Below are 17,556 nucleotides of genomic sequence, written 5' to 3' on the forward strand. Positions count from 1 at the left end.
TTTATCATACAATGAGGGTGTCTATATAATCAAGAGGTGATTCTTCACCTTCCTTGTGACCCTTTGACTACCTCATGGCTGTTTCAGTTCCTATGACTTTTCGACTTTACATGACTCTTAATATTCTAAATGTGTCCTTTAGACTTACATTTTACAATACATTTTGAATATATAATTACATAATCCACAATAATAGTGTGGCATACCATGACTCATGACATGACATGACATGACATGACACTGATGACATGGATTGCACGATGATGTGGCAGTGCCAAGCTGTCATTCTTATTACTTCTTTCTTTATGTCTTCAACAATACATGTGCAATGCTTCATCTTCATGAGAGATATTTTTTGTTCTTCATATCCACCCTCCAAATGGTTGTGAATCGAATGGATTCTTCATGCAATCCTGATCTTTGATCCTCTGTTGTAATCTAGTGTTCCTTTGTCTTCTCGCGTGATGATCATCTTATCTCTTCAACTCCATATGTGTCTTATATAATGTACTCCTTCTCCATCTCCTTCTTCATCATCTTGCCATAGCGTGATAGAGTTCCTCCATCTGAAATTCACTCATGACAAGACGACATCAATTCGATAAAACCCCAGTCTAAGATGTTTCATGATGATCCCCTAATTGAGCCAGAACCATGTGGCAGGCTGAGGGATATACTCAATGACTATGAAATTGAAAAATTTGGCAAGTCAAGGGTCAGGCTTGATCCTTGAGACTGTGCAATGCACAATTCAGGCTTGGATTGAGAAAAAAAATTGCGCAGTTTTGGGATACAGTGAGCCAGGCTGAGGGTTTTTTGCACTGTTTCAGCCAAATGCATAGTTCTGGAAGGCAGAGGAGGTCAGGTGAATATGCAATTGTGCATATCAGGAGCTCAATGGTTGGGATTGATGTCTAAGAATGCAAAATTCCCAGTTCAGGCCTGCCTAGAGGGCATGATTGTGCAATTTTAGAGGTCAAGGCCTAAGCTTAAGCATTAAAATTGTGAAATGTGTAGCACTAGAAGGACATGGGGCTAGGTGATTGCATAGTTGTGTAGTTCAGGAGCTCAATATTGAGGCTTAAGGACTGAGACTATGCAATTCAATGTTGGCTTGGATGGAGAGAAATACTATGCAGTTCTGGGACTCAGGGGCTAGGTTTGAAAACTGAGTTTGAAAAATGTGCAGTTTTGGGAGGTATATACTATGCATTTCATATTTCCAAGAGACAAGGTTTCTTATTGAGGACTGATACTATGTAGTATGCATTTAGGGATGGTTGGATGAGGCTGAGTGGCCCCAATCAGGAGTTTTTCCAATTTTGACTAAGTGTTGGATCAGTGAGAGGAAGTTGAATAAAATAAAGACTTGAACATGATCACACACTTATTTCACTTGAAAAAAGAACATGGAATGCTCAAAACACATGAAAAAAATACTTTCCTCAATGCAACAACATTGCGACAACCCATTCCAAGTGTGACACTAAAGATACACTTTGTGACGACAATGACGACACTTGTGCGACAGTGCGTGAAACTTTGGAAATGAGTGTGGAACATGTCTACATGATAAGAACAACTCATTATCACAAATATTTCCCCTTGAAACAAACCAAAACTCCACTTTACATGATAAGCAACAATTCCCATGCCAAAAGACAACACTTGCTATATGAAAATAAAAGTGCGAATGACACTTGTGATATGTGAACAACAGTGAAAAAAACACATGCCAGGGAGAAGATAACATGAAAATGACACTAATTAAAGGAAAATAAAGTGAAAGCGATAGCCTAAAACATGAAAATGACACTTTTCAAAAACAAAGGTGCGTGAAGCGAAAGTTTGCAAAACTCACCAAAATAGGAGTACAAACGCAGCTAGAAGTGAGAAACTGACGATGCCAACGCTCATTGATTGACAACATGAATTGTACATCACATAGGCATAGTCCTAATGCACCATGCTATGCTTGTTCAAGCTTGCATAAAATAATGCGCTCATGCACTTGTTATGGACTGAGCATGTGTGAGAAAGTGACTTTGACACTTCCAATCAAAGAGGGAGCTCAAAGACTTAACAGAGCTAGAAGTGACTACAGAATAAACGATTGTGAGATCTACAATAGGCTTCAAAATTTGAGTGCAGAAAATTTTTTGGAGGGTGTCTTTCACAACAACAACAGTCTCTTTCTCTCTTCTTGTTCTTAGGATTATCAATGCATTGATTCCTATAATGTCCCATCTTATGATAATGATAACATTCTATTTTAGAAAGGTCAATCTTTCCATGATTTTTCTTTGTCCCTTTAAATTTCTTATTTCCTCCTTTCTTATTGAAATGAGCAGAATAGGAATTTGAGGTATTTTCTTCATATTATTTCTTACCTACTATCAAGGAAATATGAGATTCTTCTTGAGTACAGGCAGACCACATTTCTTCAAAGGAGGGATAATTTCTCCAACTACAAATTCTAGCTGCAAAGGCATTCCACAACTTTGGTAGTCCTAGAAGGGCAACAATCAAAAGTTCCTTATCATGGATTATTTCATCAACTACTTGTAGTTCATCTCTTATATGGGAAATTCTTAAAAATTAAGAGGACATTGTATCATCTTTGGTCATTTTGACAGTTCAAACTTCATTCTTTAGACTTGCCACTTGTCCAATATTTTTTATTGTAAATAAATTGGAGAGAGAATCATAAATTTTCTTTGAAGTATATATCTTGGAAATGTAGGGAATAAAGTTGTATTTTATTCCATCCACAATTATTTTTATGGATATAATGTCATTTTATTTTTACTTCTCCTTTCCAACATCATTTGTAGGTTCTCTGAATTTTCCTTGTACTAATTCCAATACTTTATTCCTTACAAGGATGTAGTTCATCCTTGTCTTCCATGCTCTAAATTTAGTTTCTCCTTGAAGTTTGTTCTCAGGTTTAATTGATGAGGCCATAGGCAAAATTTTCAATGTCACACTTAATGATGTCTAGATATCTTTGTAGCCTTCAAAAGGTTTTCTTCTTCAAACTAGGTTATAGGGAACCAAAACCTCTATATTACCTTTCCAGACTTCCTTCCTTCTAGAAAATGGTGTTCTTCAAAAGATCTTCAAAGATTCAAAAAATAAAGCTTCTCTTCTCCTTATGATCTATCTTAAAACTTTTCTAGAATCCTTTCTTGAACCCTTACTAGAGATCAAATGATCTTCAAGTTGCCTTTTTCATTTCTTCACCTTAGCTCTAATACCATATTAGAAAATCAGAAAGGTAGAAAGATTTCCTTCTCTTGATAATTATGTGTGATGTATTTGAATTATTATTAGATTCTTTTATGTATTCATTGATCTTCTTATCATCAAGCAACCATCAAAATAAAAAAAATGAAGATCAAGAAAATAAGTGACACATTATGTAGGCTCTCAGCCAAGGAAAAACCCCTCTTCAAAGGGAAAACCCAAAAATTATCTTCTCTTCCTATAGAACCAAATCAAATGAGACAAACAAGACCTTTGAAAAAAAATAAGACTTCCTCCAATCCACCAAGTCAACCTTCCAACTACTCTTTCTTAATCAAGGTAAATATTCCAAAATCAACAAGATTTTAACCATGCAAATTCAACACAAGTCAAAGTAGTTTTTCTCCAAAACAAGGTCTCGGTCTTCCTTCATATCTCTACAATTTTAGCCTGCACCTTCGACCCTGTAACTCGCACTGCAACTTCAGACTTCTTCGCATTTGTGACAACAAATAGGTATACTTTTGGTTCCTCTCTCCTTCTCTTGGATTCCTTCATTTTAAAACTGATAAGACCTTCATTCCTTATCTTCCTCGCACTTTCTTTTCACTGCTACAACACCCTCCAAAAATATTTCCTACATTCAAATTTCAGAGCCTATTTTGATTTTGAATTTTGTTGTCACAAATATTACGAGTTATCACATGTGTTTTCTCTAAGTATTCTTGTCCCATTTAGAAGAAAATCAAAGTGTCATTTTTAGCATGGCAAGCATCGCACATTGCACATATGTAATTTTGGTTTGTTTCAAGGGGTAAACTTGGTGTTAATGATTTATTATTACCATGTACATATGTATCGTACTCATTCCTTAAGTTTCAAACATTGTCACACAAGTGCCATCACAAAGTGTACCTTCAGTGTTGCATTTAAGTTGTCGTAATGTAGTGGGTTGGTTGGAAGTGTTAAGGATAATCGTTCAAAACCAGAAATGATTTCTTTAAGCTTGGGTGTAACTTATTCTTAGGTTTCCTTTAGAGTATCAATCATCAACCTCCAATTTTAGTTATTCTGCTAAAATAGCAGAATTGTTTAATTTACTCGTTATTTGGCAAACCTTCAGATTTTCCACAGAATCAAAGGAATTAAAACCTTGGTTCATAACCTCATCGTGTCCGCCATTCCAAACTTTTAGCGCATTAAATCTTCGATATCGATCTCATTCCTCAATCCAACGGTTATCGCTTCACCCGATCGCCAACTAGCTTGGATGATCTCCACCATTGATCAATCCTGCTTGATCCAACAGCTTTCACGTAATCTCACATGGAATATTGCACGATGTATAACAAGCCAAGAGCACGCAAGAAAAGTGGTTTTCTCGTGCTCTGTTTCGTCTATTAAGGCTAATCGCATGAATTTTCAAAATACCACTTACCACCTTGAGACCATGCAAGATACAACTTACACCTACGAAGACCACTTTTCTATTCTGACTAATGCATGCACTTTTTGGCACACAATGATCATTAGATCTATTGTATCTCTTGATCGGACGATTCAGATCTTTTCCTGGGTTTCTCATGAATTTATCAGGTTTTCCTCATTCCGCCAAGATTTAACACTTCCGCCAAGTTTAGTTCTTATCTATCATATTTGAGATATCGCTAACTAACTCTATGATTTCGAATATATCCAGGTTATTTCAATGCACAGTGAATAAATATTTAGATGTGATAACACAAGATTATACAAAAGCCAGAAATATTTCGAAGGAAATTAAAACCTTCGGGATTGACCATTCATGCACAGAATACACAGAGACACAGAGAGATTCCAAATTTTACAATCCAATCCTCCACATCCAAATCTATCAAAATCCATCCAAATCCATCAAAATCCCCTTCTACTAATTCAAAACTTTCATAAATACCATTACATACAACAATCATATCCTCAATCAATGGATCAAATCTGTCTAATCCTAGATAATATCTAATCTGCATGATATTCTCCTCACGAATCTCAAATAAGTCTACATACTTGAATTAATTACAAGATAATTCAAATCCTTGAATCCTAGCTCAAATCCTATCTAGAAAGCTTTTTAAAGTGACAACTAAAGGATCCCACTCCTTTGCTTGTAAACTTTTTTTGTATTTTTGGAATAAAATTCGAATTCTTTTGTCTTCAAGCCTCATGCTCCTGCATCATAATGTCGTGGCATTGTGGGAAGTATGTTATTCATGTGTTTGGAGTGATCAATGTTGTGTCATCAACTATTTAAGTGTGTGATTATGCTCAAACTTTTTCCTTGTTTTGTTTGGACTTGTTGATCCCACACTTAGTCAAATACAAAAAAGTTCTTTCCCAAGCAACTTGGCTTCACTGAGCCTTCTTGAACTACACACTACACATTTTAGGCCGTCAATCTCAGACCTTGCCTCTTGAACTATGAAATTTGTAGTCCCTTCCTTCCATAACTACACACTATGCAATCGTAGTGCTTAGCCTCGACCCTTGAGCTCCATAACTGCATAGTCTCTGCCTTCAGTCATCATCTTTTGCACACTATGTAGTCTCAAGCAACAAGCCTAGGCCCTAACCTCTTGAAATGTGAAACTATGCAAGCCCTTGTCCTCTATCGTTCTGGAACTGTGTAGTGGGAAACTTCAAGCATCAACCCTTCAACCTAACCCCTTGAGACCCTCAACTCCATAGTTGTCTATCCCTAGCCTGCCTAAACTAGGCAATCTCAAGGCTCAGCCCTAGCCCCTGACCTTCTTAGGTGAGCCTATATCCCAACATGTTACCCAGCTTCAGCTTATTCAGTGGTTGTTATGAAGCATGATAAACTAGGGGCTTATCAGACTGATGTCATATTGTCGTGAGTGGATTACAATTGCATGTATCACATCATGTTATGACAAGATGATGATGAAGGAGATGAAGGAGACTCTGATAGAAGACACCTTTGAGGTTGTGAAAATAAGTTGATTAATCAAGGAAGACAAATGGACACCAGATTGCGACAATTGTTGGAGTTCAAGAAGACTCCCTACCTTCAAGCCTTATGGAGGAGGAATAGGAAGAGCATGTTCCATATTTCAAGAAGACACAAAGAATGGCTTGACATTGCCATGTCATCATGAAATCCATGTCATCCGTGTCATGTCATGTCATGTCACGAGTCATCATTTTCCACATCACTTATCGATTATCTAATTTTAATGTATAATAAATGTAATGTAAAGTGGAAGTACAAGAGTCATCTATAGATTGTGAAAAGTCATGAAGGGGTCAAAAGTTCATAGGGAAGTTAAATAGTCATGAGGGTAGTCCAAGAGTCGCAAGAGAGGTGAATAGTCACCCCATTTGTTATATATACACCCTCATAACTCATGCAAAATACTTTTCACCTTGGCTCGTCCTAGCAGGCATTAGAAAGGAAAATAGTTCTTTTAGAGGAAAAAGCGGTTGCTCTAACACTCCACTTTGGGGTTAGTGGTGTTCACTATATTGATTTTTCTTGGAAGTTTTACTTAATTTCAAAGCTCATTGAGCCAACACACTTTCATGCATATGTCATAAATATTCTAAGAATATTCTTTGAATGTTTGTGATGTATGTTGTTTTCATCTATACTAAGGAAATTGAACTATTTCGGTGGATTTGGTACTTATCTTGTTGAAGGTGTGTTGTATGTGTTTTAACAATTGTTGCTTCTATGTGAACTACTTTTCTAGTTTTCCAATGATTCATTCATATGTATATGCCCATTTTCCTTTACTAGATCATTACTATTACTCTTCTTTTAAAGGCTCAGTTTTCTCTCCCCTTTTGGTAGAAGAACCTTGATATATTCTGCAGCTAAATATTCCACAAGGCATACTCACTTGTTCATCTGAAAGTAGCTATGCATTACTCTCTTGTGTTGAAAATTGTAGCCAAGGAAAATCTAAAGAACATACGGCAGTCGGGCTTTATTTCTGGAAGGGCTCCCACACCAAATGGTGTGAAGTCTAATTGGGATTTTTCCTTGGGGAGACCCCCTTAGTTGACAGATTTCCATAACCATCAAAAAATGGTACTAGAAGGAGGGACAGGTGACAAGTTATGCATGTTAAGTTTGTTTTGAATCTCTTATCTTAGATATCTCATCCCAAAATCATAATTCTGGAATGTTTCTCTAACCTATATCGTGCTAAACTTTTCATCTTCATGGAACAACATGATGACTTGTCTCATTTATGTTTGATAGTGAGAATGATACATCCATTACCAAGCATGCATCTATTTTTATTTATTTTTGTCAATGCTATGAAATTAATTGTGAAGATGTGGCTTGAATTCTTTTCTTCCTCACACTTGAAGTTTGATCTAACCAATGGTGTCATACTCTACCACTTGCTTCCATTCATTATTTTGAACATCTCATCAATGAGCTTCATTTAGAATTTGATAGGTATGATTACTGGGATGTACTTAAAATAATTAATCAACTAAGAATGAAGCCTAATGAATCAATTTAGGATTTTTCTAATCAATTTCTTCACCTTTTTTATGAATTTCCTGAAGAGGACACAGATTGGGATTTTTTTAAACAAAATTTTGAGCATTTGGTTCATATCTCTTTTCATGGTGAAGCTGAACCCCCTGATCTTTATGCTTCCCCGACTCTTGTAAATCATGAGACACTTCTAATTTCATAGGAGGAACCTAATATTCCTTTTTTTCCTTGTCCTCTCCCTTTTCTAGTATGGTCGGGGTGCCTCTATGTATTAATGTTGAAGTTAGGAAATTTTTAAATCATATCGTTGATCTACCTCTTCAACCTTCATCGACCTCTCGTGATTTAGATCTAGTGGAGAAAACCTTGGAAATGTTCATGGAACCTAGGGTGAAGAATAATCCTTCCATTCCTCAAGATGATACTACCATTCTTAACCACAATCTTGAATATGGTTCTTAAAATTAATACTTATTAAAGGGACATTTTTCATCCTCTATCATCTATATGCCATGACTCTTTGTACCATGATATGCTTGATCAATCTGCTCCACAAACTAGTTCTTCATGCCCTCTTGATTTTCAAGTTACTAGTTGAATTGTGATCAAGTACAAGGTGGTCATATTACATACATAGAGGAGCGGAAAATTGAGGATTTTTTTGATCTTTCTTATCTTTTTCAAAGTTCTCCATGTCAAGATGATTCCCTTCCATTATTAGTTGATTCTAAATTTACTAATCTTAGTAGTGAACCAAATGAAATCAATTTTTTTAGATCCATAGCCTTCGGCAACAATAATTATGATGATGATGACTCTATTTATGTATGCGATGATGAATTTAGAAGTGCACTAGCTGACCTTGTAGTTCCTCGAGAAAATTTTGATGTGAAATATTTAGATCTAGAATCCAATTCATTCAAAGAATGCATTCTTATGGGAACGTCCTTTCCATCTCACTATCCCTTGTGTTCTATTGTTTTTGATTCATCTACCTGTGATGAAGATACTCCATGCTCTTCAAGTAATTCATCTGATGAGTTAACTTCTCAATTGACACAAGGTAGTGAGGTTTTCCATGATGAAAGATAAAATAATCAAATCATTGAGTTTTCCTTCCATCCCTTATCATCTCCTATTTTGCATGAAGACAACTCTTCAAATAAGTTTGCTCATGAAATTTCTTTGATTCCGATACATCGCTAGATTTGTGATCAATAGAACCTTTCAAATTGAGTAATTTGGTTGTTGAATTTGTGAAATGGGATCAAATCAGTGACAAATATGGCTGTCATCTGGTTAGTAATGGTCTCACTGAAATCAGTGGAAGTATCTATCCTCACACCATGAATGATCTGATTCAATCTTCAGAATGTAGTTTTACAATCCTTGAATGTTTTGGAACTTGTCAGGAAGTCGGGGAACTTCAAATTCCATTGATGTTTATGACAGGATCTTGAAACTCTGGTAATGTCCCTGAACTAAATCAGATCCAATTATTCTCGCAAAATTATTTTCTTTGCATGGCTTCACTCGATGCAAATTTCTTCTTGAAATATGTTTAGTATTTCAGATATAGTCTTTCAAACTTTCAAGATTTGGTTTCTGTTTGGATTCAAGATTCTATTTTAGATTATTCATCTCCATCTAAGTATCTTGTACTTAACTCGGGTTTGGAATGTGTATCTCTCATAGAAGCATGGCACTGTGAATTTGATCATTTCAAAGACCATATTTGGTCAAAGAAATCATGTCTATAATATGCATTTCAGAATAGTCAGCTCCTAGTTTTATTATTACAACCCCCTTATTGTATTTTTGTGCTCATGTAGTCCCCATGTTGTTATTATTGTGCCCCATAGAATCCCACTATTGTTATTGTTGTGCCCCTACAATATTATTGTTATGTAGTCTCTGATTATATTGGGACCACTTAGACTCCTATATATAGAAAGGAGGTATTTTCATTTATATCATCCAAGAATTGTTCATTTTGTGTAATTTAAAGGAGGTTTCCCCCTCAAAGAGCCTGATTTTGAAGTCGTTGATCTATATTTTCTATCATTTTGTGAGATGGTTTCATAAAATTTGGTATTTGAGCTTTGGATTCTAGGGTTTTGCTATTCCAAATAGGTCATCTTGGAATTTTCACAATAATTTTTTTTTTACCATATTTCAAATGCTGACATTAAACCCATTTGATCTGAAATATTGATAAACCTCAGTCGAAATTTCACATCTTGTCTCGCTATATGTTCGGAGATACGATCCAAGGAAGTTAGGGTTTTTGCAAGATCCCGAATTACATCCCAAACATGTGACCTTGGGAAAAGCATCATAATTTTCTCTCTGAGCATCAAATTGAAATTGCATAAGAAGTTTTATAAATAGGACGGACTGTAGTTTTCTTTGTATCGTTTTCAGATCCAAAGGTTGAAACAGTGACACGTGGCATTTCATACAAGTTTTCTTTACTGAAAAGGTATATAATCAGGTCATCTTGGGCATTTGGCATAAATCTTTCTTGGAGAATCCAATTTTGATATGACTAGTGGCATTGGAAAGAGGATGTAGAGGGATACCACATATCGCAATGTCAGACCTTGGAGATCCAACATTTTAGATATACTACAGATTCCAGATCAAGCTCCTAAAAGCAAGAAAATGAATTACTCGAATCAAGAAAATAGAAACACCTAGTAAGGAAAATTGGAGGAATGATTTGAAGAATGTGATTGAAGATATGATCAATAAGATAAATGTTATATAAGAAAAATTGAATGGGAACATGGAATATTTGAAGAAATACATGGAAGGTTTGAAGGAAGGTGGGACGAAGTCACTACAAGAAAGGCTTCCTAATGTTGAAAATGTTGGCATTTTGGCACAGGTGTGGCCCTATGGTCCAGGTGTTGTCCTTGATGGCAACTCACTTTGGTGTCAGATCTCAGTTCAGGCGCTCAGAATGAAGGAAATCTTGTATACACAGGTTCACCTTGCCGAAGATGCGTATACACGCGGGTTATACGTTCAGAAGTCGCGTATGCGTATACACACACTTTTATGCACATAAAAGCGCGTACATGGTGGGAAACTTATTTTTGGTCCATGGTTGTTAGTCCTTGGAATTTGAACCTATGGTTTTGGACCATGGTATCTCGTCAGATGTGTTGACCCCAGGTATTGGGCCCTTGGTATTGTTTATTATGGTTTTGGACCGTGGTATTGTGGAAGGCCTAAAACTATAAAAGAGGAAGGAGATAATGTGGAAAGATATCATTTGATTTATTGAATATCTGATATTGTTCTAGATCTGGAATACTGGTGATTGGGTTATGTTGCAGATCTAGATCTGAATGAAGGAGGAACCTGAGCGCAAGAAGGATAAGGCCTATTGATGGATCAAAATCTCAAGGCTTGAACATTGGTATCTCTGTATGATTTTGATCTGTTATATGTGGCGCTCTCTTGATCTATAAATCTGATAATCTGGGTTAACTAATGACTGAATGTTTTTAAAAGAATAAATTATCCTTTATAGATCTGCACGTAGGTTCAATGAAGTGCAGAAGTGTATACACACCTTTTCTGTGAATGAAAGAAGCATATACACAGGTTGGTTGTGGTACATAAGCGTATACAAGCAGGTTGCTGAATAGTGAAGTAGCGTACATATCTTGATTTATGTTCAAGTTGCTTCTGTTCTATTGTTGCAATGTTCTGGGTTCAGAATTGATGTTTGATTACAGTTACTATGTTCTGTGTATAGCGGTCAGAGAAGTGTTTGTTTGATTCAGTTTTTGATTGGTGAAAAGGAGTTTGGTTGATTCAAAAATACTTGATGTTTGATTGATGCTATCTGTGGATCCAGTCTGAAAATTAATGAAACGAGGTCCCTGAAAGCAAAGAGAAGGTTGCATCCTTCTGCAGGTAGAAGCATGCGTACTAGTATCTCAAGCTAGTACAAGAACTAAGGGGGTTGGCACTCCCTTCCAGAAGAAGCTGGAAAACGAGAGAGGGTTGTAGCTCTCTGCAGGTTGTAGCCTGCGTACTGGTAAAGGACTGCACCAGTACAATTGTAAAAATAAGTTTCTCATCAAAGAGAAAGATAGAGACGAATTGCAGCAGGTGGTTTTCACCCACATTGGGTTTCCACCTTATATCTTGTGTTCTTGTGTGCGATTGTCTTTCTGCTCTGTTTTACTGTTTCTTTACTGGTTATTTGCTTCTGAATCACATATTAACAATCAACATCAGAAAGATAAAGTAAATTAAAAGTTTGCATACGCGGGTTTCCTTCTGCATAATTGCATATATACACGGGTTTAATTAACAGAAGTAGCGTATATCATTTGATTTTGAAAAAGGAATATTTAACTTAATAATACTGATTCACCCTCACTCTCAGTATTATTTTCAACAGAAAAGGTAGTAGAGGAAACTCATGATGAGAACAAAAAAAATGTTAATCATGATTTCATAGACTCTAACGTTGGATTAAAGACCCACCATCTTCCAAATATAGATATGATGAAATTTAATAGCAAGGATCTGGTAACTTGGATACTACAGATGGAGCAATGTTTTGATCTACATGATGTGCAACTGCCACAAAAGGTATGTATTGCATCTCTATATTTAGAACCGAACCAGTTTGTATGGTATAGAGGGATTTTTTCTCATAAACCACTTGTCACTTGATCAATTTTCACGGAGGAAATAATAGCACATTATGAGGATACAAAGAGAAACACCTTCTTTAGCTAAATGATAAATCTCAAACGAAAGGGTTCAATGGCAGAGCACATTGAGGATTTCCAAAAATTGAATATAAGGGTAAATGATATTCCAGAGAAGCATAGGATTGAAGTCTTCATAGGGACTTTAAATGATAACATTCAACATGAGGTTCACCTTTGGGAACCTGATTCATTGGAGAAGGCATATGGGTTGGCAAGAGAAATTGAAAGCAAAATTATGACAACAAAGAAGCCTACCACTCATAACTATAAAGATGGAAATGTTGTTGGTCCTAGCCTTTCACCACCTACAAGGTTGACACCAAAAAAATTGAAAGAAAAAGGAACAAAAGGGATGTTTTACAATTGTGATAGAAAATACACTAAAGATCATAAGTGTTCTGAGAAGAAATCACATAGATAGGGAAGAAGAGCAAGAAAAGGAACAAGAAACATCAAAAGAAGAGGATATACACTAGGAACCAATCCCAAAGAAAGAAGAAATGAATCTGCCCATATCTTGTAATGCATTGACAGGAATTACCACTCCTCAAACTCTCAAAATAGAAGTGTATATCAAGAAGAAAAAGGTAATAATGTTGAATAATTCGGGTAGTACCCATAATTTTATTCATTGTAAGATAGCCAAGGAATTGAATTGCTTCCTATATCCAACACTAGAGTGCCAAGTAATGGTTGCAAACGGAGGAACCATAAATTTCTCTAGAAAGTGCCATAATATCAAGATATCCATGGGAGAATATGTATTAAATAGTCCAATTCTTTCCATTCCAATGGATGGTGTTGATGTTGTACTAAGAGTCCAATGATTACAGTCTTTGGGGACGATAGCTTTCAATTTTCAAGAACTTTTCTTGAATTTTTCTCGGAAGGAAAGAAATTTAAATTATGGGGTATCGCAGGGAAACCAAGAAAGATAATCATATATAAAGGCATGAAAAATATTCTAAAGAAAGAACAATGGGGTGTAATTGTTGGCTGCTCGAATTGTTTATTAACTAAACAGTCGAGTACCACATTAAATTGTCAACCCGGGAAAGTCCTTTTGTTTCAAAGGTGACCTTGTACTGTATGCACTCAATTCTAAAAGCATTAAAGGCTGTAGTATAAACAAATCTACTTTCTATCAAACCCTTACTCTATGTTATAGCAATTATGATCTATTGCAGAAATGAAATGAAAACAATTAACTAAAGGTAACAAATCTGCAAAAAGGAATGATGGTTGTCTTGTAACAGAGGACTAGGACCCTATCCTCAGGGTAAGGATGTTCAGAACCTGCCCTTGTAACCAAATTGCCAATGCACACTGCAAATCCTAATCACCGGTGACACACTCCCTTACAGCGCCAATTGATTAAGAAAACAGAGTATCAGCAAAGGGAAAATAGCAGAAGCAATGCTAGAGATACACAGAAATCACACACACACTCAACAGAAAAGAATGGGTGAATCTTGTGAAGAAGGTGGGCCCTATCCCTCTCACAAGATTCCCCAGGACACAGATGCTAAGTTAAAATGCTCGGAACAGTGCTTTATTCATCTGCCAAAATGTCAAATTACAATAAGGATTCAGACTTGCTCTGCACTACAATACTCTCGTTACAACTTGTTCCACCCCCTTTCTAATGTAGATGTCTCCTCTTTATAGAGGAGGCATCTATTACAATAAATTGTCATTATTCATTCAGTTTGACCCTTTTGTACAAAAATAGGAAATCAATTCCTGTTACAGCATGATGTTACAACAGTGTGTAACTTTGTCATCCTTTGTTAATCGGATCGTTTTGCTGTTGCAAAGCTGGTAAACCTCAACCGTCTCCTTGCGATCCTCGTACTGTCATTGGTTGTTTCACCATTTTTTCCGATTTGGTAAATCTCAACTGTTCCCTTGAAGTTCTCGTGTTGTTTTCAGTGTTCCAGCATCTGCGACTGTGTTTTGCCAATTTTGGACAGTTGCTGATCGTGCTATGTTAGCATCTGCAAAGTATAGTTCTTCCAGCTTTAGATGGTTATTGCTCCCGCTAGGCAATTGCTAATTCTGGTGTTTCAGCGATTGCAAAATGAGGTTTTGCCCACTTTAGTTAGTTGCGGTTTCTAGTGTTGTAGCAACTGCACAGTTGTTGTTTCTGGTGTTTCAGCAACTGTGAATTATAATTCTGCAGACTTTGAACAGTTTCAACAATTGTCAGCCTCGCTTGAAGTAACACATAGGTGGCCCAAGTAGCATAATAATGCATCCTGGAGGTGGAAGTCTAGAATTTTCTTTCCATCCACTAGCATATGGTATGTCATGGTGAACTCTGGATCATTTTTATATAGTTGCGACCATCCAGAGGTCTCGTGGCCATAAGAGTTGATAATAGTGGTTAGTGCTACAACCAGTGGCTGACTGAGGCAATATGTAACTGATTGGTGTTTCCCTTCTTGTATTTGATATTCAAATGGAATTGTTGCATATATTTGGACCGCTTCTCATGGCGATCATTTTTCAACTTCCCTTGGGTCTGTATAAACTACAAGGGTCAGTTATCTATGTGGATGATCTTCTCCTTCCCATAATTTAATGTTACCATTATCAGTAATCTTGCACAATGGAATACATCTCCTTATCATAGGTCAGGTATTTTTTAATTGTGTCAGAAATTGTCTCCATGTGATAGGCCAGAAAATGCTCTTGTTGGGTGAGAACTACACCAATAGCATAGTCAAAGGTGTTTGTCTCAATTTCAAATGGTTGTTGCAGGTCTAGAAATGTACATAATAGATCAAATAAAAGGTGGTGCTTCAACTCAAAAAATGCCTTCTGTTGGGACCTAGGCTAGAAAAAAATTGCTTTCGTTATGTCCTTGGTAACTTGACTCAAAGGTCAAGTGATATGAGAGAATCCCAACACTAACCTCCAATAAAATTGGGAAGGCCGAAAAAGCTATGAAGCTTCCTTAAAGTGATCGGGGTTGGACAATACCGAATGACATGGATATTAGTTGGATCCACGTGCATGCCTTGCTCATCAATGATGTAACCAGATATTGGACCTGTCCCATGTTGAAGGTGCATTTCTCCAAGTTGGAACATATTTTGTGCTATCGCAAGGTTTGAAGGACTTATTGAAGGCGTTACAAGTGCTCTTACCAACTCTTGATGATGACGAGGATTTCATCTAGATATACAACCATGAATGAGTTGTTAAAGGGTCCCAATATGTCATCCATCAGCCTCGTAAAATTTGCAAGGGCATTTTTCAACCCGAAATGCATGACCAACCACTCAAAAAGGCCTTCCTTGGATTTGAAGGTGGTATTCCATACATCTGTCGATTCTATTGGAACTTGGTGATAATTAGAATTTAAATTGATCATGCTGAAATACTTGGCCCCTTTGAGCTGGTCAAGAAGATCATCAATCTGTGGGATTGGATACCTATTCCTGACAGTGATTTTATTTAGTGCTTGATAATCAATGCAAAGTCTCCAGGTCCCATCCTTATTCTGTACCAGTATAATTGGGTTCCCACAAGGTGAGCAACTTGATCGAATGTTCCATTTTTGTAGCAACTCCTATGTTTTCCACTTGATTTCTTCATTTTCCATAATAGAGTGGTGGTATATCAGCCCATTGGGTAGATGTGCCCCAAGAGTCAGATAGATTGAATACTTGACCTAACAATGTGAAGGCACCACTGTGGGCAAGGAGAAGATGTCCCTATATTCTTCCAAAACCTTATCCACCTACTTTTGGTATGTTACAGAACCCTTAATGGTGGCCACCGATGTGGCCATGATCTTCCCCTTACTTTAAGAATGAATCAAAAAGAAGAAAAAAATCTCAATTTAGGAGATGATATTACTACATTTCTTAGTAGAGATCAAATAGATGGTGATAGGTGGGGCTACCTCTGGTATTTTGTATAACTTGCTGCCCAAAGTAATAATAACAGTGTGAGGCCTCAACTCATACACAGCATAATGCTTCCACAAGTATGGTTTCCCTAATAATACTTCACAAACTTCAACAGGATGTTGGAAATACTGGGGGGGGTGAATTAGTATTCCTTACAAGTTAGCACTTTTAAATATTTTTAGAGAATTAGTTAATCTTCAATTATTATTAATATTTATCCGGTAACAACAATAAACAATAAAACACAATAAGCACAAGAATTTTAGGTGGAAAACCTCCTCTAGGTCAAAAACCAACAAATGCTTTTCTAATAAATTATTTTAATCTTCAACCCTAACTGAAATGAAAGTTACAACTTCCTAGACTTCTAGAAAAGAATTCTTCTCCAACTCCCACTCGAAGGACGCCCCAATGCCCTGGTTTCTTCAATAGTCAATTGAATGGATGCCCCAACATCCTAGACCAACCTACCACCCTGAAGTGTTCACAGGTTCCAACCTATAAGTGACTTCGTGCACCATCCTAGCACCTCCCTTCCACACAATAATGATCAAAAGTGAGACAAGAGTGTGGACTCTCATACCAGGGACAATGATCCATGATACAATATGATTTACGATGATTTTCTTGTACTTGACCAAACACCCAATCACACTATGACTTGCAACCCAACCATGACATGATCCAAATAGTGACTCCTATACCTCCCAATAATGCCTCTTTGACTCTAGGCAGATTGACCCTTTTATAATAATGACTCTTTCAATGATGACTCTTTTACAAATTTACAATGATGACTCTTTTACAACACTGCCTTTTTGACAAGACCTGACACTTGACTCGACATTGCTTCTTGGATCACTTGCAGCTACTGAGGTATTGTTGTGCTTGCTTCAAGTAATGGTACTTTGGCATTGCATGTCCTTCTAGTATGTGTCTGAGTTGTTCTAAAGTGTCATCCTTCCTGCACATGCATTAACAAGAAAGATCCAAACAAATACAAAACAATATACTTACGTGGTCCTGCAAAAACATATGTGAGATATACTCAAAATTAAAATTCAAACACTAATCATACATACCTTTCTATAGCAGAGTTACCCTTGACTATTGATGTGTGGTCCTTACTTCGGTGATC

Source organism: Pinus tabuliformis, chromosome X (assembly GCF_031772625.1).
Source record: "Pinus tabuliformis cultivar Carrire ecotype Pingquan chromosome X, CPIR1, whole genome shotgun sequence".
Taxonomy (NCBI): Eukaryota; Viridiplantae; Streptophyta; class Pinopsida; order Pinales; family Pinaceae; genus Pinus; species Pinus tabuliformis.